Source organism: Schistocerca americana, chromosome 6 (genome assembly GCF_021461395.2).
Source record: "Schistocerca americana isolate TAMUIC-IGC-003095 chromosome 6, iqSchAmer2.1, whole genome shotgun sequence".
NCBI classification, from domain to species: Eukaryota; Metazoa; Arthropoda; class Insecta; order Orthoptera; family Acrididae; genus Schistocerca; species Schistocerca americana.
In genome coordinates this window covers 189,375,298-189,402,603 of record NC_060124.1, presented here as the reverse complement: position 1 = coordinate 189,402,603, position 27,306 = coordinate 189,375,298, and the positions used below count along the sequence as shown (strand labels likewise).

At 39.0% G+C, this 27,306-nt stretch overlaps 1 protein-coding gene across 1 annotated transcript in view; it reads left to right on the top strand.

Annotated features, from left to right (window-relative positions):
- The first annotated feature begins 15,103 nt into the window (after nucleotides 1-15,103).
- LOC124620042 (ornithine decarboxylase-like) overlaps nucleotides 15,104-27,306 on the top strand; it is a 97,450-nt gene continuing 85,247 nt past the window's right edge. Inside the window, exon 1 of the mRNA XM_047146709.1 lies at nucleotides 15,104-15,234. The gene's annotated coding sequence lies outside the window, so the exon portion shown is untranslated. The remainder of the gene's footprint in view (nucleotides 15,235-27,306) is intronic.

Below are 27,306 nucleotides of genomic sequence, written 5' to 3'. Positions count from 1 at the left end.
TGCAATTTCTTTCACGGGGAAGCCATTAAACTTCATTTCTATATGCTCAGCATCCAAACGTGGTACTGTTGTGTGCGGATGATTTTTCACATATATCTTTCTTTGTATTTCTACACTCCACAGTGGACTTACATTTTTTCACGAACTTATTATTTGTTGCTATTATACGCCTTTTTCTGTTCTCTTTTTCCTCGGAATAGTGAAGCAACTTAAATCACTTAATAAAAGCAAATCTTCTGGTCCAGACTGTATACAAATTAGGTTCCTTTCGGAGTATGCTGATGCATTAGCTCCATGCTTAACGATCATATACAACTGTTCGCTCGACGAAAGATCCGTACCCAAAGACTGGAAAGTTGCACAGGTCACACAAATATTCAAGAAAGGTAGTAGGAAAAATCCACTAAATTACAGGCCCATATCGTTAACGTCGATATGCAGCAGGATTTTGGAACATATATTGTGTTCGAACATTATGAATTACCTCGAGAAAAAAAACGGTCTATTGACACACAGGCAACATGGGTTTAGAAAACATCGTTCCTGTGAAACACAACTAGCTCTTTATTCACTTGAAGTGTTGAGCGCTATCGACAAGGGATTTCAGACTGATTCCGTATTTCCGGATTTTCGGAAGTTAAGTTTAAGTAGCGTGGTATGAGTGGGACACTGCACAGATGGTTCAATTCATATTTAACTGGAAGAAAACTGAAGTTTGAAATTAACTGTACACAGGGTCTGAAAAATCAGCAGAGTCCTCTAACTGGGGAGCTGTCAAGATTGCTGTATCGCAGGGTTCAGTCTTGGGAGCCTTATTGTCGTTAATATATGTTAATGACTTGCCACACTACATTCATGAAGGTGCAAAGCTAGTACTTTTTGCTGATGATACAAGTATAGCAACCACGACCAACAAAGAAGAATTAGCAGCTGAAACTGTAAATAATGTCTGAGAAAATTATTAAGTGGTTCTGCAAATGGAACCTCACTAAATTCGAGAAAACACAGTATGTACAGTTCTGTACAGTAAATGGCATAAAACCATTAATAACTACAGACTTTGAACAGAATTCTGTTGCGAAGGCAGAATACTGAAAATTTCTGTGTGTGTGCATTAATGAGAAATTGAGTTTTAAGAAACACATTGTTGATCTGCTGAAACGTTTAAGTTCATCTACTTATTCTGTTGGGTTATTGCAAATTTTGGTGATAATCATGTCAGTAAATTAGCCTACTATGTCTATTTTCATTCGCGAAGAACCCAGAGAGGACACACCTTCGAGCACCCTATCTGGTGGACGAGTGTGTCAGCACTTCCAATGGAGGAGTTCAGCTGAGCAGCGAGGTGTTTGATTGTGATCCATCAGTCACACGAATGGGAGTGTCCACACGTTCCAACATTGCAGAAGTCAACTGTCATGTGGGAGATCGGACAGGTTTGCGACATCTTGTTACGATGATGACAGACGTCTCAGCCAATGACTCGTCATGTTCACTTCCAGGTCTCCGTAGATGTTCTACAACCGCCTATAAAAGTCTATAATGCGCTGGTTTTTCGCCGAAAGAAAACCAATAACAACTTTCTGTTTAGAACGCACCTGCCGAGCAGGATTAGCCGAGCGGTCTCAGTCTACAAACGTCTGTACTAATGTTTGAGAAAGCATGTCTAACTTTCATTACAACCGATGATTTTCCAAAAACGCTTTACTGCAGTTGAATAAGCACACCCAGGGCAAGTTTAAGGCCAACGTGGGAGAAGCAGCTGCTTGGGGCAGCAAGTTGAGAATGTAAAATATGTATACAGGATGTATCATAATTAGTAGAGAAGATTGACACGGGTGAAAGTACATATGATAACAGTTAAAGTGCACATAGAACTGTAAACGATTTGTTTGCGAGAATTGTTAATTTGTGACTATGACGCAGCACTGACTTCGGTATCAAATGTTCTCCTAGTTATATAAAAGTATTTGAAATGTAATATTCTAGTTCTAGTCCCCATCTTACTGGCTCAAGTTTCACCTATGTCCTTCCTCAACGGGGAAGGCACTTCTAATTCAGAAAGTTACAATTTACTCTACAATCGGACCTGTCAAAGCAGGTGCTGTACGTGTCGTTTTCACAGTGAAGCCTGTACTGCACTCGTCTGTCCAGAGAGTTAGGCATTTTCCGAAATATTCCTGTATCATCTCGTATATCTCGCCAGGACTGTATAATTCGTTCTTCCCCTTCTTCAACTGCATGAACGGGAGTGCAGTACCCTTCACTTTTGGGATGACCTCAGACGGAAAAATTTGGAAGACTGAGGTCAGGTGCTGTTGAAGGGCAAGGTACAATTTGTGTTCGACCTATCCAGCTTGGTCCATATTTTCGCGTTAGGTATTATCTTACACTAACAGCAAAATGTGTCTGTGTCCCGTCATACATGAACCACCTTCTCATCGTTGAGAAAGGTAAGGTAGTCCATGGATGAAATTTGATCTCAAGTTAATTGAAGACTCAATCGAAAAGTTTACATTTCAAATACGAGGCTAGTGATTAGGATACTATTTCAGTCTGAAGCCACTGGAGCTCATTACTATACTATTGATATTATCTCGCAAACAACTCATCTGCTGACACTGTATACATAATAAGGTAATGCATCTATAAATAAAAAATAAATTTAATATGAGTCATAGCTCAGTGCAAATATTTTCACTTGATGTCATTTCAGCGTCAGCCATGTCAGTTTAAACTGATACTGTCACCTGTAATCGAACCCAGGTCCCCCATGTGCAAACGTGAATGCTACCAATCAGTTACGAAGGACTGCTATATTTGTGACATGATTAAAATTAGTAAAAGCACAAGGAAATTCAACTAATATCTGAGGGTGGGAGGGAGCAGGCACTAAATGATCACTTGTGTGGAAAAATGCTCTGGGACTTGTCCTGAAGATCAACATCAATAAAAGTAAAATAATGGTACTGTATAGACACATGAAGGAATTATCACTTTGGTAAAGGAGGGAAGCGTATGGAGTACCATTTAGTGAATGCAGCGGAGGATCAAATAGGCAAAACGGCAAGAGCCAGTAGAAATACTTAGATAATAAAAGAGCACTGAATTTAATTGACTAAAGGAGAAAATACAAAAATGTCCCAAAAGAAGTAGTTAAAAGGTAATGTAGACGTTTAAAAATGAGACTTATAGAGACGGTAAAATGGCAAAACTACTGGCGGATGCCTGACTAAGGGAAAGAGAAAATTAGAGAGAACATTGGGGAAAAATCGCTTGTCTGAAATGTTTTAGAACTGAGATCGCAATCTAGTACTATGTAAAGAAGGAAAGCCGTGGGAATATACAAAAGACTATTACAAGGAAAACGAGTTTGAAAACAACATTTTACACACATCAAAAATATATTTTGCATCACCTCGGTTCCGAGAGTTATGGAACATGTACAGAAAATTGGAATAGAGATCAAGATGAACATCATTTCCGCCCTTTTTATTGCTCATGAAAACCACACATTGCATGTTGTATCACCACACAGCGAGACCTTCAGAGGTGGTAGTCCAGATTGCTGTACACACCAGTATCTGTAATACCAAGTAGCACGTCCTCTTGCATTGGTGCATGCCTGTATTCGTCCCGGCATATTATCCACAAGTTCATCAAGGCACTTTTTGTCCAGATTGTCCCATTCCTCAACGGCGATTCGACGTAGATCCCTCAGAGTGCTTGGTGGGTCACGTCGTCCATAAACAGCCCTTTTCAATCTATCCCAGGCATGTTTGATAGGGTTCATGTCTGGAGAACATGCTGGCCACTGTAGTCGAGCGTTGTCGTTATCGTGAAGGAAGTCATTCACAAGATGTGCACGAATGGGGGCGCGAATTGTCGTCCATGAAGAAGAATGCCTCGCCAATATGCTGCCGATATGGTTGCACTATAGGTCGGAGGAAGGCATTCACGTATCGTACAGCCGTTACGCCGCCTTCCATGACCACCAGCGGCGTATATCTAACCTACATAATGCCACCCCAAAATAGCAGGGAACATCTACCTTGCTGCACTCGCTGGACGGTGTATCTAAGGCGTTCAGCCTAACCAGGTTGCCTCCAAACTTCACTCCGAGACGCCTGGACACTTCCCTTGTTGAGAGCCCTTTCTGACACAAAGTAACAATGTGGAAGCGATGAAACCGCGGTATTGACCGTCTAGGCATGGTTGAACTACAGACAACACGAGCCGTGCTCCTCCTTCCTGGTGGAATGACTGGAACTGATCGGTTGTTGAACCCCCTCCGTCTAATAGGCACTTTTCATGCATGGTTGTTTATATCTTTGGGCGGGTTTAGTGACATCTCTGAAATGTCAAAGGGACTGTGTCTATATACAATATCCACAGTCAACGTCTGTCTTCAGGAGTTCTGGGAACCGGGGTGACGCAAAACTTTTTTGATGTGTGTAGGAAGGTAAGAAGATGTAGATATAGATATGTCGGGAGATCCAATACTGCGAGATGAATGTGACAGAGCACTGAAAGACCTAAATCAAAGCAAATCCCCTGGAGCCGCCGACATTCCCTGAGAACTACTGAGATCCTTGGGATCAGCCATGAGAAAACTATTAAGCCTTTTATACAAGATATATGACCCTGACAAAATACCACCAGATTTCATGAAGAATGTAATAACTCTTATTTCAAAGACCACAAGTGCTGAACATTGCCGAAACTTCATTTTAGTAAGTCATGGTTGCTAAATACTGACACGAAGTATTTGCAGAGTAGTGGAAAACTGGTAGAAGCCCACCTCGGTGGAGATCATTGTGGTTGCAAGTAAGTGTAGGAACAAATGAGACAATACTGATCCCGCGACATATCTTAAACGGTAGACTGATGATGGTGAAACTCTCATTTATAGTATTTGTACATTTAGAGAAATCTTTTGGCATTGGTGACTGATTTCTGTTCTATGAAATTCTGATGGTAGCAGCGAGTGATTACTAACAACTTGTACATAAACCCTATTGCATTTACAAGAGTCTAAGGATATGAAAGGCGCCAGAGGTTAGAGTCCTCCCTTGGGCATGGATGTGTGTTGTCCTTAGGATAAGTTATTTAAGTAGTGTGTAAGTCCAGGGACCGATGACCTCAGCCGTTTGGTCCCTTAGGAATTCACACATGTGTGAACATTTGATATGAAAGGGAATTAGTAGTTGAGTAGGGAGTAAGACATGGCTGTAACTTATCCTCAGCACTGTTCAATCTGAATATTGAGCAATCAATAAAGGAAGCCAATAAGAAACTCCAAATGAGGATTGAAATTCCTGGAGAAGAAATAAAAACTTCGAGGTTCGATGGTGACAGTATAGTTCTATCAGAGACGGCAAACGGCTTGTAATAGCAGTTGAATGGAATGGATAGTGTCTTGGGAAAAGAGTATGTACTGAGGTGACAAAAGTAATGGGATACTTTCTAATATCGTGCCAGACCTCCTTTTGCCCACCATAGTGCAGCGGCTCGACTTGGCATGGATTCCACAAGTAGTCGGGAGTCCCCTGCAGAAATATTGAGGAATGCTGCCTCTATAGTCCTTAATTGCAAAAGTATTGCCAGTATAGGATTTTGTGCACGAACTGACCTCTCGATTATGTACCATAAATATTTGGTGGCCGAATCAATCACCCAAATTATCCAGATCGGTCTTCAAGCCAATCGCAAACAATTGTGGCCAGTGACATGGTGCATTGTCATCCACAAAAGTTTCGTCGCTGAATGGCTGCAAATGGTCTCCAAGTAGTCGAAAATAACTACTTTCAGTAAGATGAACCATAGGACCCAATTTTTTCCATGTAAACACAGCTCACACCATTATGGGGTCATCACCAGTTTGCACAGTGCATTGTTGACAACTTGGGTCCATGGCATTTTGAGGTGTGCACCAGCTCTTACAAACTGAAATCGTGACTCATTTGGCCAGGCCACAGTTTTCTGGTCATCTAGGGTCCAACTGATATAGCCACGAGCCTGGGACAGGATGTCGTGCTGTTAGCAATGGCACTCGTATTGGTCATGGCTGCCATAGTCCATTAACGCCCAATTTTGCCACACTGTCCTAACGGATACGTTCGTCATACGTTCCACTTCGACTTCTAAGGTTATTTGAGGAAGTGTTGCTTGTCTGTTATCACTGACAACTTTACGCAAAGGCTGCCGCTCTCGGTTGTTAAGTGAATTCCGTCGACCACTACATTGTCCATCATGTGAGATAAGAGGTAATGTCTGAAATTTGATATTCTCCCTCTTGACCCTGTGGATGGTGGAATACTGAATTCTGAAATGGAATGTTTCATGCATCCAGCTCCAACTTCCATTCCAATATCAAAGTCTGTTATTTCCTGTCGTGCAGCCATAATTAGGTCTGAAACCTTTTCACATGACTCTCCAGATTACAGATGACAGCTATGATAATGCACTGCCATTGTGTACCTTATGTATGCAATACTCCCACCATCTGTATATGTGCATACCGCTATCCCAAATCTTTGGTCACCTCTGTATAACACGAATATCAGGAAAAGTAAATCAAGACTAGAGATTAGATTTAGATTAGATTAGTTTTCGTTCCATAGATCCGTGCTGAGGAGATCCTCGTGGATGTGGAACAAGTCAATTTTTTTTTTAGCTGAAATAACAATACTAATAGTATGAATATATATAATACATCATTTGTTTCTGTTAAAAAATTCGTCAATGGAGTAGAAGGAGTTGGCCACTAGTAAGTCTTTCAGGCTCCTTTTAAACTGATCTTTATTTGTAACTAAATTTTTTATGTTTGCTGGCAAATTATTGAAGATGAGTGTTCCTGAGTAGTGGACCCCTTTTTGAACTAAAGTAAGTGCTTTTAAGTCCTTGTGCAGATCATTTTTGTTCCTGGTATTGCATGTATGAACTGAGCTGTTTGTTGGAAAAAGAGATATATTATTTAGGACAAATTTCATTAAGGAGTAAATATACCGAGAGGCAGTGGTTAGTATACCCAGTTCTTTGAAGAGGTTTCTACATGACGTCCATGAATTTACTCCACAAATAATACGTATTACACGATTTTGGACTCTGAAAACTTTTGTTTGACTTGAGTTACTCCAAAATATTATACCATATGATATTATGGAATGAAAGTAGGCAAAGTATGCAAGCTTTTTCATTTTTATATCGTATGTGTCTGCTAACACTCTAATTGCAAATACAGATTTGTTAAGGCGTTTCTGCAGTTCTGTGGTGTGCTCCTCCCAACCGAATTTATTATCAAGTTGTAATCCCAGGAATTGAAGACTGTCGACATCTTCTATCTGCTATTCTTCATACTTCATGCATATGCTGGGTGGAAACCTCTTACAGGTTCTGAATTGCATGTAGTGAGTCTTTTCAAAGTTTAATGTCAGTGAGTTGGCTTTAAACAAATTTATTAATATCCATGAAAATATCATTAGCAGATCTTTCTAAAACTACACTCGACATACTATTTATTGCAATACTTGTGTCATCTGCAAACAAAACGAACTCTGCTTCTGGCAGTGTAACTGATGAGAGATCATTAATGTACACAAGAAAAAGCAATGGCCCTAAGATGGATTCTTGTGGGACACCACATGTAATTTCTTCCCTTTCTGATGATGACTGATGACTTAATTCACTAGTCCCTTGCACTGACACCCTTTGTTTCCTGTTGGCGAGGTATGACTTGAACCATTTTGCAACACTGCCCGTGACACCATAGAATTCTAATTTACTTAAGAGGATGTTGTGGTTCACACAATCAAATGCCTTTGACAAATCACAGAAAATACCTGCTGCTTGTAATTTGTTATTTAATGAGTTAAGTACATTTTCACTGTAGGTGTAAATAGCCTTCTCGATATCAGAACCCTTCAGAAATCCAAAATATGTTCTTGATAATGTGTTATTTGTGGTCAGATGGTTGAGCAGATGCCTGTACATTACTTTTTCTAAAATTTTTGAGAATGCTGGCAAAAGTGAAATCGGTCTGTAGTTTGATGGTATCTCTTTATCCCCTTTCTTGAATAGAGGCTTAACATCTGCATATTTTAGCCAGTCAGGAAACGTCCCAGTTATAATTGACTGGTTACACAAGTAACTTAGAATTGTACTAAACTCACAAGAACATGCCTTAATTAACTTTGTTGATATTTCATCGTAACCACTAGAATGCTTTGTTTTTAAATATTTTATTATGGAAGTTATTTCTTTTGGTGAAGTGAGTGACATATTCATGTAGCTGAAGCTATTTGTAAAGGCTATTTTCAGATATTCAAGGGCATTATTTACTGATCCTGACAATCTCAGTAACAGATATAAAGTACTTGTTAAATAGATTTGCCACACTATGCCCATCGGTTACTAATGTGTCATCTACCCTTAATGCCATTTGCTCCTGTTCCTTTCTGGTTCTACCAGTCTCCTCTTTCACTATATCCCATATTGTTTTTATTTTGTTCCCTGACATTACTATCTTCTTCTTGTAGTGCATTTGTTTAGATGTCTGAATTACTTTTTTTAATATTTTACAGTATTCCCTGTATTTAGCTAAATCATCAGCATTGGAGCTGTTCTTGGTCGACAGATACATTTTCCTTTTTGTCTTACAGGAAAGCTTTATTCCTTGTGTAATCCATGGTTTTATTATAGACTTCTGTTTAATTTGAGCAACTTTTAGAGGAAAACAGTTTTCAAACATGGTACTGACATTGCTCATGAATGTATTATATTTTTCATTCATGTCATGAGCAATGTAAACATCTTTCCAGTTCATATCTTTGAGCAGTTTTCTAAAACACTCAATTTTTGGTTGACTGAGTACTCTTTTGCACTCAGATTTAGCAGTCTTGATAATCTGCTTAGGATTTACATCTAAAACAAGGAGCTGCATGTCATGATCTGATAGTCCATTTATTACAGGTTTTATGATATAATTTTGTTCCTTTGATTTGTCAATAAAAATGTTATCAATGGCTGTCCTTGAGGATTTAGTGATCCTAGTTGGAAAGTTTACAGTGTGAGTTAGATTGAAAGACAACATTACTAACTGCAGTAAATGTTTACTGGAAGATTGCATTAGAAAATCTGTATTAAAGTCACCAGCAATAAAAATTTCTTTGTTTCTTCCTGTTAAATAACCCAAAAGAGCTTCTAGATGATTTATGAATAGATTATAATTTCCTGTAGGTGCTCGGTAAATAGTTACTATTATATAGGATCTGTTATGGAACTCTACTTCTGTTGCACATGCTTCTAGATGCTGGTCTAAACAGAATTTATTAATGTCAATGTTCTTGAATATATGGCAGTTTTTAATAAGTGTGGCAACTCCTCCTCCATCCATATCTACTCTGCAGAAGTAGGAAGCTAGCTTAAATCCTGAAATGTCTAATATATCTATGCCAGTGGTCACTTGATGTTCAGTGAGGCAGATTTTGTCAATTTGGTTAGATGAATTCATTTCATCAATACAAATGAGTAGTTCATCAATTTTATTTCTGAGTCCCGGAATGTTCTGGTGTAATAAAGATAACAGATACTGCATACTAATGGGATTAAAACTGCTTTGGTGAAGATTAACTGGCAGTTTTTGATTACTTTCTGTTAAACATTGTTTAAATGGAATCTGTACGCTAAAATCTGACTCCTGTTCATCTGTTTTCTCAAACTGAGTGTGTCTGCCAATCTCTCTTAAAACTCGTTTTCTTTCCCCCTTCCCTATCCTAAAAAAGGCATTCCTCTTACACCTGTGACCACTGGTATTTTACCACTTGTGACAGTGCTCCCCCTTACGTTTTCTGCAATCAACCCAGACAGTCTTCCCTTCCCTTTCCTATTGAGGTGAAGGCCATGCCTAGTGTAGTCCCACCTATCGATAGCATCCACAGGAATCAAACCAATATGGGACCCTATATCCGTCCTAAGCAGCCACTCCAACTCCAAGTTCACCCTCCCGACGGAAGAATTCAAATGAGGCTGATCATGGCGTCTCAACACAGACACAAATCCCACACTCGTATGCTGCGTTGCTGATGCTATCTTTTCCAGGTCACTCTCTATGGAATATTCAGAGTCTCTGCAAATGCTGTTTCCCGGACCATCTACTATAACCACGGCATCCTCCTTCATGAAATCTTTGCATAAAGAACCTACATCCTCTGTTACCTGACCCAGATCTGCACTAGGCTTGAAAAAGTTTGTGACCTGGTACTCTGGACCTAGATTTTCCTGCAGAAGTTGGCCAACAGCTCTAGCATGGGAGCTACCTAACAACAGAACTTTCTTTCTCTTTACAAATTTCCCTACCTTTTTCAAGTCCTTGAAAGCTTGTTGTGCCCTTTCTACAGCTTCAGCTACATGAGGCTAATCCGATTCTGACTGAGGCAACAGGTCAAATCCATTTTCAAGATTTATGACAAAGCTGTTTGATGCTCTCCTTTGCCTGTTCCCCCTATTACCTGTTGCCACTTCCCACCTCTGTCCACCCTTCTCCCTCTTTAACCTGTCCAGTTCCTCCCTTGCCTTGTCTAAGTCAGCTTGAAGATCTGCAATTTTCCCTTCCTGTTCCAGTATTTTCCTGTCTCTGCTGCAGATCCTACAATACCACTGGTGAGCCTCATTTATGTCACCATTTCCCACGCCACTACATTCGCCCCAATGAAAGAAGCTACAGCACCCATCACACCACACCCCGGAACTAACGATTCTACGGCAATGTCACACACTTCTCACTCATTGTAAAAACAGAAATCGTATAAACTGATTTGAATACTGACTAAAACGTAAACAAAGGACCCTAGAAACTATTCAGGCAGATATAAATAATTTGAAAGATTACCGAATAAAAAAACTGGGGCTTACATATAAGTTTAAGTTACTGTTTACTTACGATAGCGCGCTTGAAATTAAGCCTAAAAACCGTGCTAGAGGCACGAAAAGGAAAATAAACTTCTTACCCTGTTTAATCTTCTTTAACACTTCACTAACACTTCCACTAATGTAACAACACTTATATTATATTTGGACCCACAGCAGACGTTTGCCTATATGTTTAATTCACCGCTTACGATTCGCACGCGTGAGATCAGGCCTAGGATTCGTGCTACAGGCGCGAGAAGAAAAATACGCTTCTTACCCCGTTTAATCTTATTTTATACTTCACTAACACTCCCAATAATTTAATAACACTTAGATTACATTTATAACAACCGTAAACGTTTAAAAACAGCTTAATAATAACGTTTTTTTTATAATTATTTACTGCAGCAAATACTCGAAGAGTCCGTGTCGGCGCAGTGTTGCCAACCTGGACGAGTAATGGAATGTAATATAATTAAATCAGCACCAACTAAGGGCATTTGATTGACAGTATATAAAACACAGACTTGCAAGAGCAAGAGAATATTTACTGAAACAGTGGAATTTGTTAACATGTAATATAAATTTAAATGTTAGGTAGTCTTTTCTGAAGGTATTGGTCTGTATGGTTCCTTTTTACAGGTTAACAGTTCAGACAAGAAGAGGATAGAAGCTTTTGAAATGTGATGCTACAGAGGAGTGCTGAAGAATGGATGGGTAGATAGGGGCTACTAGCGATGAGGCACTGAATCAAACAGGGTGAAAAGGAATTTCTAGCACAATTTCACTAAATGAAGACATCGATTGAGAGAACACACTTTGAGTCGTCAAGGAGTACTGAATTCGGGAATAGTTGTGTGTGTGCTTGTGTGTGTGTGTGGGGGGGGGGGGGGGCGGGGCTTGTGTGTGTGTGGGGGGGGGGGGGGGGGTTAGAAATCGTAGTGAGGATTTAAATGAATGTGACATGCGAAAGTCGTACACAGAAGAAGAGTCCTGCACATCGTATTATAATACGTTGCATTAATACTTGTTCCATAGATCATGAATACGACACTTTGTAATGACGTAGAACATGTTACTTTAACCTAAGTTTTCTTCACTTTTTTTTACTTTTACTACCACATATCGAAAAATTCAGTTATTAGGTAGAAGATTTGTCATTCAGAAATTCCTTTAGCTTGTTTTTAAATGTTGGTTGTCTACCTGTCGGACTTTTAATGCTATTTGGCACATGACCAAAGATTTTTATGACGCATAATTCACCCCTTTCTGTTCCAAACTCGATATAATCCAGAATATTGAAGATCATCCTTTCTTCTAATGTTGTAGCTAAGCACTTCGCTGTTATTTTTGAACTGAGATAGGTTATTAATAACAAATTTCGTAAGCGACTATATGCATTATGAATATCACGAGTTCCTTAGATAAATGTCCACAAGATGATCTTGGGTGGGCTCCAGCTATTATTCTGTTTATGGGCTTTTATACAATGGTTACTTTTCTCTTAGTGATGAATTACTTCAAAATATGATGCCATATGAAAGCAGTGAATGAAAATAGGCATAGTAGGCCATTTTACTGATATGTTAATCACCATAAAGTGCAATAACTCTAATAGCAGAAGTAGCTAAACCTAACAGTTTCAGCAGATCATCAATGTGTTTCTTCCAATTCAATTCCTTATCAACGCACACACCCAGAAATTTTCAATATTCTGCCTTCGCAACAGACTTCTTTTCGTATTCTATATTAATCAATGGTGTTATGCCATTTACTCTACAGAATTGTGTCTACTGTGCTTTCACAAAATGTAGTGAGAGTTCTTTTGCAGAGAAGCACTTAATATTTATTTTCGATTTGCTTAGCTGATGCTCGTTTATTGGGTTTGATTACTCTACTTGTATCATCAGCACAAATAACTAGCTTTGCGTTTTCATAAACATAGAATGGCAAGTCATAAATATATAATAAGAACAATAAGGACCCAAGACTGAAATCTGTGGGACACCATTCCTGATACTTCCCCAGTTAGAGGACTCTTAATTTCAATCTTCTGCATTCTTCCAGTTAAATATGAAGTAAACCATTTGTGCACTGTCCCACTCATACCACAACACTTAAGCTTATCTAGAAGAATTTCATGATTCACCTAGTCAAAAGTCTTTGAGGGATGACAGAATATACCAATGGATGATGTTTGCTTAGTCAAGGAATTTAATATTTGATCAGTGAAAGCATATATAGCATTTTCTGCTGCAAAGCCTTTCTGAAAACCAAACTGAAATTTCTTAAGTACTTCGTTCTTACAAATATGTGATGTTACTCTTGAATGCATTACTTTTTCAAAAATTTTGGGCAAAGGTGTCAGAAGTGAGATTTCGCAGAAGTTGTTAGCATCAGACCTATCCTCTTTTTTATGCAATGGTTTAACAGTAGCATATTTCAGTCGATCTGGAAAAATACCCTGTTTCAGTGAGCTACTAGGTACGTGGCTGAGAATCCTACTTATCTGTTGGGAACAATCTTTTAGTACTCTGTTGGGAACGCCATCAATTCCATGTGAGCATTTGCCTTTGAGTGAATTTATTATTTTCCTAATTTCAGTAGGAGATGTAGGTTAAATTTAAATTTTATCGCATTGCATATGTGTTGCGTCTTCCATATACTGCCTTGGATTTTTTAATGAATAGCTGGATCCTATTTTCTCTACAGCACTTAAAAAGCGATTATTAAAAATATCTTCTACATCTGACTTTTTGTTCCCAAACTTTTCATTGAGTCTGATAGAAATACAGTTTTCCTGTGCTCCTGGTTCCCTGTTGCCCTTTCAACAATATTCCAAATTGTTGCAATTTTGTTGTCAGGTGTGCTAATCTCGGATAAAATGCACATAACTTTTCTTAATACAGTGCAGTAGTTTTTATATTGTTTCACTGTTTCTGGATCATTACTCCTCCGACTTACAAGATACATTTCTCTTTTTTGTTTAGAAGATATTTTTATTCCTTAAGTAAGCCATGGATTTTTAGAGGGTTTCTTAGCATTATATTTCACTGCTTTCTTAGGAAAACTGTTTTCAAATATACTTACGAACGTATCATGAAATAGGGTAAAATATACATTAGCAGCAGGTTCCCTGTACACGACATACCAGTCTAACTGCTGCAAGCTTACTCTGAGTTTTCGGTTGTTAAATCGTTAATTGAACTCATTATGTTGGAGGACCATTTTGCCTTACTGTATGGAGCTGTGTCATATACTATAACTAGCTGTGAACAATGATCAGACAGACCATTCTTAACAGGAAAAGTTTTTATTTGATAAGTGTATCTTGGTCTATAAAAACATTATCAATGAGTGTGCTGCTTTCCTTTACCACCCGAGTATGAAAATCAATAACTGATGTCAAATTGAAAGAACCAAGTAATACTTCAAGGTCAAGCTTTCCATTGGATTCTTTCAGAGAATCTATATTCAAATACCCACAAACAATAATTTGCTTCCCTGTCTCCGGCAGACAGCACAACAAACAATCCATGTTTTTCAAAAAGAGCTGCAAATTTCCCAGTGGTTACATGGCTGTAACTATAAAGGTACCATTACTTAGTTCAAGCTCAAACACACGTGTTTCTATGTGTTGCTCTACATAAATTTTTTTAGTTTCTATGTTTCTCACGCATATATGGAAACTTATCCTCTCTTCATAGTGTCCCTACTTACATGTGCTGAAAGCTTACATCCACGAACGGGCAGAACTACATAAAACAGACTTGGCACTGAAGATCACAAGCAGAACAGTTTCAGATTTTCAACATTGCAAGCAATTTATAGTGCACGTGTATGTTTCTTTCGAATCGTCTGTTTGTTTAATTGTACATTAGGGGACTCGTTGTATCACTTGACAAGTAGGGATCAATACGAAATAATTAGTGGCCACTGAAACGTTCTGCAGCCTTTTTGGAACTGACACTATCACTAATGACAGCGAAATTACGTTCCCATATCGCCAAGTCCTGCGGACTCAGGCGGTTTTACACGTGTTTTTGCTGACCTCGTTGCCGGCGTCAGATTAGATAGCCAATGGGAGCGAAGAAATTGCTTACCGGCAGCTATTAGCCGACCTTGCGACTCTCGGTCACGTTCCCCCAGTGGTGACTCCGGTAGTGAGGTCTCTTTTTGAAAAGTAAACATCAGGAGAGGCGCATCGCAGATGGCCTGCTGGTGAAAGTCGTCACAGTTCAAGTGGGCGAATACCTACGATACTACTGAGGCCGGCTTACTTCAGCAACAAGCTTAACGGAAGACGATTGGTTTCTGCTTCTCCAGGTTAGTATAAGTACGTATACGATCTAATAGATGTCCAAAAATGCTGGCAGGGCTCAGTTAAGGATTCAAACAACGCTTGGGACACCGAGATGAGAAAAGCGCTAGAGGTGTCTAAATGTAACGTGTACAGGGTGTACCATAATTAGCAGCGAGAGCTAACACAGGTGAAAGTATACTACAATAGGAGGAAAAACTTCCAATTATACAAGGATGGTTACGAATAACCACTGACCTCAATATGAAAGATTGTCCAAGATAGTATAAATGTAATGATAACGTAAACTTTTTGTTTAAGTTCCCATGTAACTGGGCTCAGATTTCACTCAAGGCCTACCTTAGCAAGAAATGCAATACTACTTTGGCACATTACATGGCACCTGTTAAAGTTGCACTTGTATTTAATTACCACACTCGTTTCTGCAGCGAGTTACGAATCCTTCCAAGCACCACCGGATGACCCTCATAAGTAGTGAGAAGACTGTATAATATACTTGAATACACACAGCCGTGATCGGATTTATGTTGTTCCTTTTTATTTTTAGATGAACGCTTTCGATCTTCTAAGACATCATCTTCAGAGCTTACATGCTTTGACGACCGTGTAACCGTTGGCATGGAGCAGTTCCATCTGTGGAGGCGTGGAGAATACTGCTGCAACGTTCTCCACACCCGCACATATGGAACTGCTCCACGCCAACGGTTCCTACGGTCATCAAGGATTGTAAGATCTACAGAAGATCTCTTAGAAGATCGAAACAGGTTACCTAAAAATAAAAATAAACAAATTAAATGCGATTACGACTGTGTGCATTAAAATAAGTTATAAAGAGCGCTGTTTTTCCTGGAATGATGTTCCAAAAAATTGTGAGACTGTATACCTCGCTGCTCCAGTTGTTCTAAAATGACAACGAGAGTGCTGTATTCTTAAGTTCTGAGATGATCCTGACAGAAAAAGCTAGAGGACCTTATAATCGAAGGCTGCGCTCGCCTGTACCTCTTCGGCCATATTAGCTCATTAGATGTCGACTTTATTAGCAGCAAAATGTATCCGTGCCCCATCATGGGTTTACCACATTCTATAACGTCGCTCAAGGTGAGATAGGCCTTGGGTGAAATTTGTGTCTCGTTAGACAGGAACCTAATCAAAATGTTTTCGTTTCAGACCCATTCATTCTAACTAGGACAATATTTCACACTATAGTGAGTGGCAGCTCGTAACCACATATCCGCAGATATCAGGAGACATCCCAGGACTTTGTCACTTCAGTGAATATTTCGCATAGAAGCCAAGGGAATTAGAAAAGTGATTAGAGCATGTGGAGACAGTCAGTATTACTTTGTTTAGTATGTGTATAGGGCAGAAAAACAGCTAAACTCTCTAGAAAGTAGCCTCCACCATGCACAGTGATGTATGGTGTACATACACTGGGGTCCAAGATTAAATCAGCAAGTGGAAAATTCACAAGGTTAGGTTTATTTTGCCACAAATAAAATACGAACAGCTGATAGAAAAAACAATGTAAAAATACAGAACATAAAAAACTGTAACATGCATAACGGTAGACAAAAATTTTCTTCGCTTTTTTTTTTTTTTTTTTTTTTTTTTAAACTTAACGGATCTGCACACACATTCCGACAACTGGTTAATGTGCGCAGAATGGGGTATGACCACCTCTAGCAGCAGTACAGGCCTGACAACTACGGGGCATGCTGTGAATGTCATGAATCTCATTTTGAAGCAATAACGCCCCTTCTTACCCGTCTCTCTAGCACATCCTAGACATGCGCTATGGGATTCAAATCTTGGGAGCGAGTAGGCCAGCCCACGTGTGCAAAAGCTTCCGTTTCCAAAAAAACATCCAGCACCTGTTCTAGAATTATCTTCCATCAATACGAAGTCTGGGCCCACAGCACCTCGTAACAACAGCACATGAGGTACCAAGGTCTCACCACGATACCTAGTAACAGTTAAACCCTGCTGATTCACCCTTAAAATTTCATGAAGATGTGTTCGAGAGGTCAACATAATCCCTGCTCGCACCGTTTGGGATCCTTCTCGATGTCAGTCTCTTTTTGACAATGTTTGGGTCCCGAAATCACTTTTCACAATGTTTGGGTCGCGAAATCGTGTTCCACGCGCCCTCCAGATGCGAATCCGTCGAGAATCAGTCTCCACACCAAAGCGGGACTCATCTGTGAAAAGAATATTGGGTCACTTTTGAGGACTCCACTCTAGACGTTCCCTTCTGTGAAGACGCGTCAGAGGTCTCTAACAATAAAGGCCATTCTACCAAAGTCTTCTGTAGACTGTTTCCCTCGATAAAACACGTCCAGTGGATGCTGTGAAGGCAGATACCAGTTGCCGTGCAGTACTACGGCGGTATCGTCGTGCCCTTATAGCCAAATAACGGTCCGCTCTTTCTAATGTCACACGTGATTGTCCCTGCCCTGGTTTTCAGGATACGGTTTCGGTCTCTGCAAACTGTCGCCACATCCGAGAAACTATAGAACGATTCGCGTTAAGCCATCAGGACGCATAAGTTTGCAGCTGTGGCTCTGAGCACTATGGAACTTAACAACTGAGGTCACCAGTCCCCTAGAACTTAGAACTACTTAAATCTAACTAACCTAAGGGCATCACACACATCCATGCCCGAGGTAAGATTCGAACCTGCGGCCGTAGCGGTCGCGCGGTTCCAGACTGAAGCGTCTAGAACCGGTCGGCCACAACGGCCGGCCGTTTGCAGCTGTTCTGCTTCCATTCTTCCCGTGTACTTCTACCGCAGAGAGTCTCGTAGGCATCTTCTCTATGCCATACTACACGGACTTTGACCTTGCACATAGCGATTGTGGATGTGAGACTACCCGGAAAACACTACCCCATTTGATAGGTGCCCTGGCTTCATCACTGGCATGGTTACCCATTGACCGGAGTGCCGTCTTCCGTCCAGAACACGATCGTATGGACATCTGTTGACAGTTGGCACGATTACATTGGGAATTAGACACAGGACGACGAAATAGCGGCTTATTGCTTTAATTTTGGACACCAGATTATATATGTAGATGTATATAGGACGAAAAGTTGATTTAATACCTCGAGGTATACATCATCACATTAATGCACTATAACTAACGACAAAGAAAGATTTAAATAATAAACTTAATTCTAAATTAAACGTCTAATAAAAGTAACACTAATAATAAAAAATAAACAATAATAATCTTTCCTCTAAGACTACTACTTTACCATTTCCACCAGTAATATAACTGCACAGTACAGGATTCCTTCTCTTACCCATGTGCAACACGTTACACTCATATTTACCTACATCCAGTCTCTGTACGGATCATCAATCCTCTGCAATTCGCTACTGCCTTCTGGTGTGGCAATCTTCTTCTTAAAGACAACAGCATTGTCCACAAACAGTCTGCATCACACCTAAACACATACTCTACAGGTCACAGTACAAGGCACATCGTAACAGTATTATCGATTTTCTCTCCTTTTCCACTTTGACTTGTTGACAAAGAAAAAATTGTTTGTCTGTATGCCTCTGTGCATGCCCTAATCTCTCTTATCTCGTTCTTATGATCAGAATACGACGGTGGTGGCGTAATGGTATCACAGTCTTCGTTGAATGCAGTTCCTGTAAATTTACCCACTTAGCGTTTCACGAGAAATACGTACTTACATAGTCTTTTTGCTGCAAGTTCCCAGACCTTTCCTCTTACATTTTTCGATGGGGTATATGACCTGACATGATCCAAGCGACCTCATGGATCTTCTAACACTATCAACTGGGTCATTTATACTGATGCGGCTGCTTTGCGGGTCGGCCACACCCAGTCACGTAACGTGATTTGATTTGTGTTAATGTTTTGTAAACGACTTTTTTCGTGGATTAATTACATTTCCTTAAGATTCGTCCTACAACTCCTAGCCGAACATCTGCTTTTCCTATATTCTGTTGTACGTAGTCATTCTGCTCTAGGTTGCTCTGGATACCTACTTCCAGTTATTTTGAGATAGTTACTGTTTCTAATGATAGTGTAAAAAAGTCTACCAGCAATGCGATCTTCTTCCTTCAGACAACAGCGTCATGTAGGACCAGCCTTTGCATATTAACATAAGCAGCCTGCGTGTGTTTTGTACACATATCGTTACTCTATGCCCCAAAACACCTACTTAGGCAGTAAATGTAGCGGTGTACAGGTATTAAAATGACACATTGTAGCTTAAAAGCTATACTGCGTCAATGCGTGGTAAAGCGACACTTACAGCAAAACCTCCTTGTAATTGTACCGTTTTCAATTATTGTGACCTCATACAGGAATCAGTGACCGACTGGCGAGGTGTTCTAATGGCTTCTTAGAGAAGCAAACCTCCATGTAGCCCACACTTGGAGTCCCTACACTGTTTACACTAGGTAACTTTGCACGTGCACTTCTTAAAGCTTTTGCCAGAGGACGCTGACATGGACGGTACCGAAAATCAAATCTGTGATGCCCATACACCACTTCACGATACGTAGTGGAGAGCAGTTCCATCACTGAATCCATGTCATGCTTATGTTTTATGGTAAGGAGTTTACATCCCTCGTCCTTGTGCGTGTAAGATCGTTTCCCAAACATCCGTTACTGCACAGACGCAAAGCTGTCACTGCAGCCCGACTAGAGAGTGGTTGCCGCCGCGGGCTGAACGCCTATTTAGAGGCACCATCGTCACTAGCAGGGCAGCTACTACTGGACCACATACCATACGAAACGGGCACCGTGTTTACTTTCCGATACCATAACTGTGGTTTCAAAAAATTGTAGGGCAGGTCCACATTAGTTCTGTGGCGGCAGCATACAAATCGCACTGATGACAGCTATTAGTATCTCCCAACGACAGCAGTGCAGACGACTGTGTAAGGAGGTGCTAGACCATGGATTGGACGGTCCCGGTTTGTGATCGCACGTCAGTCAGTCGTAAGATCTGTAACTGTCATGTCTTTCAACCCTATTAATGTTTCTTTGTGTGGGGTCATACACTGTAGTTATAATTCGAAGCTTAATACTATTGTAATTAGTCAGGGCACTTCACATATTCCATAAGATGGCTGCTGAATCGTAAATAGCGTTGGAATCTATTTAATCAATTTCTACACAGTTTACGTATACGAGGGTGCTTTGATAACACTGGTGAATTTCCATGAAAGAGTCGAACATTTTCGTTGCACCTTCATGAATGGTAAGCTTGATTATTTCACGGATCGTAGCAACAATTTCAGCAATGTATGGAGTACATTTCATTGTTGACAGCCATCTGAATAGGTCAGTGTATCGACTGCGATTGAGAATGGAGAAAAACCGAGTTTCGTGCTGTTATTAAACATTTTCATTTGAAGATTTGGGCTGCAGCGCAAATCAGAGCAGCTCTGGATGAAGTTCAAGTAGATTGTGCACCATCTTTGACGACCATTTACCACTGGATTAAAGAATTTAAACGCGGTCGGACAAGCACCGAAAGCCGAGCGTCCTCCGGCAGTCCAATTGAGATCACCACAACGGAAACATTGACAAAATCGATGATATGGTAACACAAGTCCACCAAACAAAAATTTGTGGGATTTCTAAGAGTGTGCACAATATCATGCCCGGAAAATTAACTACGAAGAACCTTTGTGAGAAGTGGGTGCTGCAATTGCTCACAGTCAACCAAAAGCGCATCTGGCGTATTTCAACAAAATGTATGGTGATGTTTAACTGCAATCCGCAAGACGTTTTGTGCCAATTTGTGACTGTTCGTGTAACCTGGATCCATTATTACACACCAGAGTTGGAACGGCATCTTGAAAGTGTACCAAAGAAAGCAAAAACCATTTTGTCAGCTGGTAAGGTCCATGATCACTGTTTCTTTCCTTTTTTTTGTTTGGATCCCCAAGGAATAATCCTCGTAGATTACTCGGAAAAAGCAGAACCATACTGGACCTCATTATGCTTCGTTGTTGGATCATCTGAAATTTGCGTTGGCTGAAAGAAGACCAAGGCTGGCACGGTAAAAAAGTGCTCTTTTCTACAGGATAATACACCATCCCATACATCAGCGTTAACTATGGCGAATGTGCATGAATTGGGCTTTGAATTGGTTCCCCATCCACCCTGTTCGTCAGACTTAGTCCCAAATGCCTTCTTCCTATTCCCTAAATTTAAACTTTGAATTGCTGGGAAGAACTTTTCGTCAAATGAGGAAATGACAGTTGCAGTCAACGACTATCTTGCAGAGTTAGACAGACCCTACTTTTCTAATGGGATGAAAAAGCTGTTGGTTCGCTCAACCAAGTGTATATCCCTCAAAGGAGATTATGCCACGAAGTAAGGAAAGTTGTTTAGGAAACAAACAGTTTTATTGCTTTTTTACCAGACTTATCAAACCACCCTCGTAAACTAACTACGTTGGTTTACAAGGTTCCACAGGTTTTCAAAACTCAGAAAACTGCTTTTCAGCTTCTAGATGCACGATGGGGTATTCTTATTACCCCAGTGGGCACATTACAGAATACAGAGGAAGTCACTTCTTGTTAGTATGATAAATGTCTAGCACCACCATAGATTTATAAATCATAGTTTAATACTGTGCTCGTTAGTTAGAAATATGTGTATCAGGATTTTTTGTACACTTAGCACCACAATAGATTTATAAATCACAGTTTAATATCGTGCTTGTTGGTCAGGAAGATGTGTATCAGGATATTTTATAAGTCTGGTAAGATGGTTACCTCATCTTAGAAATCTATGCATGCCTCTGTGTAAAATATAGTATAAACTAATGTCTATCGCTATATGTGACAACAGTACCACGTTTAACTATCAGAACACTTATAAAATGTCCGGATCTACCAAAAGGACCGCATACACCACACTTAACTTTGTATGCATACTGATACTGACTGGCTTAATAATGCCAATATGTGAGTCACATGTATTTTTCTGCTGCTGTAGAACAATTAAGTTATAATGGTAGTGCTACATATGAGTTTATACTCGAAATCTTTAATAGGTAAAACTTAAAGTTTTTTAAAATATAATGATTATTGTTCTGAAGACCTGTGTAATAACACTTTGTAACAGCCAGTCATAATTGAGCAATATCCATATTTGACGGTATTGTGCAGAAGTGTCCTGGATTGAGAAAAATATATTTCTCCAGCTTTAATATTAGGACTGTGTGTAATACTTGCGTTGTGTTTATTGAAATCAATATTAAAAATTTCCATTTAGTTAACAGGTGAAGATTTATAACTATAGGCAGGCAGAACACAGTTTATAATCTTTCCTCGTGACTGTCTGGAAGATTTATTTGCAGACCACTCAACTTCCACGCGTTCGTATTGTCCCAGTAGGCAAACTGCAGAACACTGTTAAATTCAACACAGCAGCAGGCTTTAGCTATCTTAAAAACAGTTTTATACTTATTGATTGTTACAAAATTTCTCTCCAAGACCACCTTACAAAGGTGGCAACCATTCCACTTTCTCATACGTTGATAACACAGAATACTGATGAACTGCAGCTGTCAAAGCCCTATATACCCTCTACAGATACAAGACGTATGCAACAGATTAAAATAATGTTCGAGAAACTATATTTATCAAATTGAAAACACCTAGCCGAACTGCACTTTTTGTGTACGTGTTGGTTTGTAAGAGGACGCCCAGAATACAGGACAGGTCGAGGGTTGTATCTGGATGTGCATCCAGCCGCATTCGATGACGATTAGGGTTCAGAGGTGAATCCACCAGTGTTATGTTCGGAATAGTGTTTGGAGGTGGATTCATCCGCATTATGTCTGAAAGAAGCTGCATAAATATTAAGTCAGGTCTTGATAAAATTTCTAAGTGGCGCTGTAGATTTTCAGAAATGTAAAATTTTGTACTTCACAAAACGAAAAACCGTAGTATCCCTGAGTGTAACACTTTGTAGGGATTTGAAATGGAAGGATCATATAGGTTGAGCCGTGGGTAAAGCAGGTGGCAGGCTTCGATTTATTAGTAGAATACTGGGGAAGTGCAATCAATCTACAAAGGAGATTACTTACAAATAACTTGTGCGACTGGTTCTGGAATATTGCTCAAGTGTGTGGAACCCGTACCTGATAGGCTAATACGGGATATTGAACGTATACAGAGAAGGGCAACACGAACGGTTACGGGTTTGTTAATACCTGGGAGAGTGTCACAGAGATATTGAAGGAACTGAACTGGAAGTCTCTTCACGACAGACACGAACTATCCTGAGATAGTCTGTTAACAAAGTTTCAAGAACTGGCTTTAAATGATTACTCCTGGAATATACTACAATCCCCTATATGTCGCTCACATAGAGGTCGTGAAGATAAGAACAGAATAATTACTGCACGCTGTAACTTCCCCACAAAAATATTAATTTAAATGAACCATGAACCAAGTGTAACTTCCGCACAAAAATAATAATTAAATGAATTTTTAAATATTGTAACCTCAGAACAAAATTGGTTCCCATTCATAATCTCTGTGCAGAAATGCATTCACATTTAATGTACCCACAAAATTCTTTTCTCATTTAATGTTAAGTTCGAAACAGAAAAATTCCTAAACACCAAAAATAATAAAAAATTCAGTAACCTGGTAAATTTTATGACGACAGCAGCGCTGCGCCACGGCCCTGTACTCTGAATAAAAAAAAAACAAAAATTCTTACCTCAATAAAAACTGCGAATATATCTGCTCTTAACTAAAAAATTTTTTCGGCACAGTTCCGTACAATGCTGGCCTATGCTTTGTGATTCGTGAAAGGAATAATCATCCATTGGATATATTCTTTAAATAGAAATGAATGCTTTTTTAAAAATTACTTTATATTATAAAAATTATTATTGGGGCATTTTTTAAAAGAAATTGATGGCAGTTAACATACATTACTAGATATGCGCAAGGCTGCTTCTTTACCTTCTACAATAATACTCATCGTCCAGAGTCCCGACCAGAGCAGACTGCACACAAGCGCAGACACGCGCAGACTACTGCCGACTCACGCAGACTACTGCAGACTACCCAAGACTAATGCCGACTAGCGACAAGCAACAACTAACTACATAGTGCTCTCTGGTTAGAGACTATCCTATGCCTTGCCTGTTGCAGGCAGCGCATATAGCGCATACCTCTTACGTAACCCTCCACTGGGGGGGCAAAAATTTGGCAGCGATGGTGAATCAATTGGACTTGCCATGAGCAACAAATTTTTCTTAATTAACTAAGTTTACAATCACAGAATATAAACATATATATAAGTGCAGAACATGAAATAAAATATAGTGCAGATGCACTGAGTACAGAACATATCAAGTAAAGACAAAATGTATACGCAATGAGTACAAAACATATTAACAAATGGCATGAAGTGCACATGCACTGTAGTTCAGAGCATATCAGGAAATCACAAAATGTATAGGCAATGAGTACAAATCATATTAACAAATGACATAAGTGCACACGCACTGTAGTACAGAACATATCAGGAAATCACAAAATGTATACGCAATGAGTACAAATCATATTAGCAAATGACAAAAGTGCACACGCACTGTAGTTTTTTTTTTTACTATTTTACAAGAACTAGGATAGGAAAGGGAAGGATTGCATCATGGTTGTAGCACATTAGGTTGCACGCTGCTGCACTGAAAGTCGATATCTTTCTACAGAAGCACAACACCAAGTGAGACAATCTGAAGTTCTTTTCCCTGAAGTATTAATCAGTGTAGCCAAGACACTGAAATGTCGTATTAATATTCCATGTTATCATTTTGGTAGTACATTAGGTACACCAAACAGCGGGACCATAACAACATCTCCATCGCTCAAGGTGGTGAACAGCATGTCGTGTCAACACCACGTTCTTGTAAGGTACACCAACGTAGAACTAGTGCAAAAACCAAATATAGTGCTCCATGAGCATGAGGATAGACAGGACAAACGGATATTGTAGTAATTTCTGGTAATTAGGTCCGAAGGTGAAGGACATTAAGTCACATGCTAGTCTTCATTGAGAATTACACTAGTCTAACAGCTGATTTGAGTAATTCGTCACACTCATCGCCAGTTACTGAACATTTCTGTACCATGTATGAAGTATTACAGAATAATGTTCATAAGTAATCTGTTTACAGAGAACATTGGCACTAACTGACCAGTTACAAACCATCAGAAGTCATCATTCAAAACAGGAGCTAATGAGTGTAGCGTCAAGCTACTGGTAATCATATATATAGCATGTAAGTGACATAATACAAATTTAAAATATAAGAAACAGTGGCATCCATTGGCTAGCAGGTATTGAATATTACAAAACATTTTTCATCATTCAAGTTACATATGACATATTTAAAAATAATTATTGGCACTCAATGGCCAGTTACAAATCATCAGAAGTCATCCTTCAAAACAGGAGCTAATGAGTGTAGCATCAAGCTACTGGTATTCATATATATAGCATGAAAGTGACATAATATAAATTTAAAATATAAGAAACAGTGACATTCATTGGCCAGCAAGTACTGAATATTACAAAATATTTTTCATCATTCAAGTGACATGTGACATATTTACAAATAGTTATTGGCACTCATTAGCCAGTTACAAATCATCAGAAGTCATCAGTCAAAACAGGAGTTAAAGAGTGTAGAGCATGCATGCATTATTACAAAATATCATTCACTATTACGCAGAACTCATCATTCAAGTGACATATGACATATTTAAAAATGTAACACTCTGTAACTATTACTCAAGTCTGTGGTTGGAAAACATCATTCAGTATTACTCATAACTCTTTTAAACTAGTAGCATTATTTGGGACTGGTAATACATTTTTTTGTGCTAGCAATGCATTGCGTTGGGATCGATAATTAATTGCTGGGACATAACAATATTTGCTTTTGACTTATTGCTGCAAATGAGGATAGGTAACGTCATTCGTCATGAGTCAGCTGTAGCAATGTTATGAAACAAATAGAGTATATGTGATCACATTCATGAATGACACATACAAATGGGTAAAAAAAAAATGCAAGTTTAATGACCAACTGCTCAGAGCACATTAATTTCATGAATAGCTTCTCCCGCAAAAAATACAAAATGGATTATTAAGCTGAACGAAGAAACGCATATTGTGCTGAAAAGTAGTGAACTTCGAATTAACAGATAATGAAATGTGTATTAAATATATATGTTCTCTAGCTGTCGTTTCCAAAACCTTCAGTCATCATACCATGTGACATAAGACATACTGTCAAAACGAACTGCAACAAATACTTAAATAACTACATAGCATAAATACATAAACTTCAACATTATCTTCATCTGCAAAGAAAAACTTCATTATCATTACTATCATCACCTGTAAAGAAAAACTTCATTATCCATATCATCATAGCTCCATTATTATCATCACCTGTAAAGAAAAACTTCATTATCCATATTAGCATGTTCTGTATCACTATTCATCATCATTCATTATTATCTGCAAAAAAAGTCACTTCATTATTCATTATACAACTATTCATAGTATAAAGTTTCCTTATTTCTAGCATAGTTCATCACTAAAACTAAGATGTGAAGTTCTGTCTGACAGCCTGCATCAATCGCCTCGTATTCTGAAAGAAAAAATTAGTTAAGACTGCTATCATACGATGTGTATAGTATATTCTTGTTAATGCTTGTTAATTCTTATTCATTTACTCTTCATGACGACGTATTGCATCTTCTTTCGTTCATTGCGAAGGTGAAATTCTCATAATTGATTTCTTTTAGACGTTATTTCTTTCTGAAAATGATAAACAATGATTAATGTCTTGCATTTAAATCACATACCCATTAAATAAAAGCTGGTTTATAGTGATATAATTGAGCATACAGCATAGCATGACAGAAAACGCAATATGTCAAAAACATAGTGTACAGGTGCAAAAATGTACACAGAGTATCACAATGTAGTGTTGAGATATCATAATGCAAAATGTCAAAATCAACTGGTATTTGTTACATCTTAAAT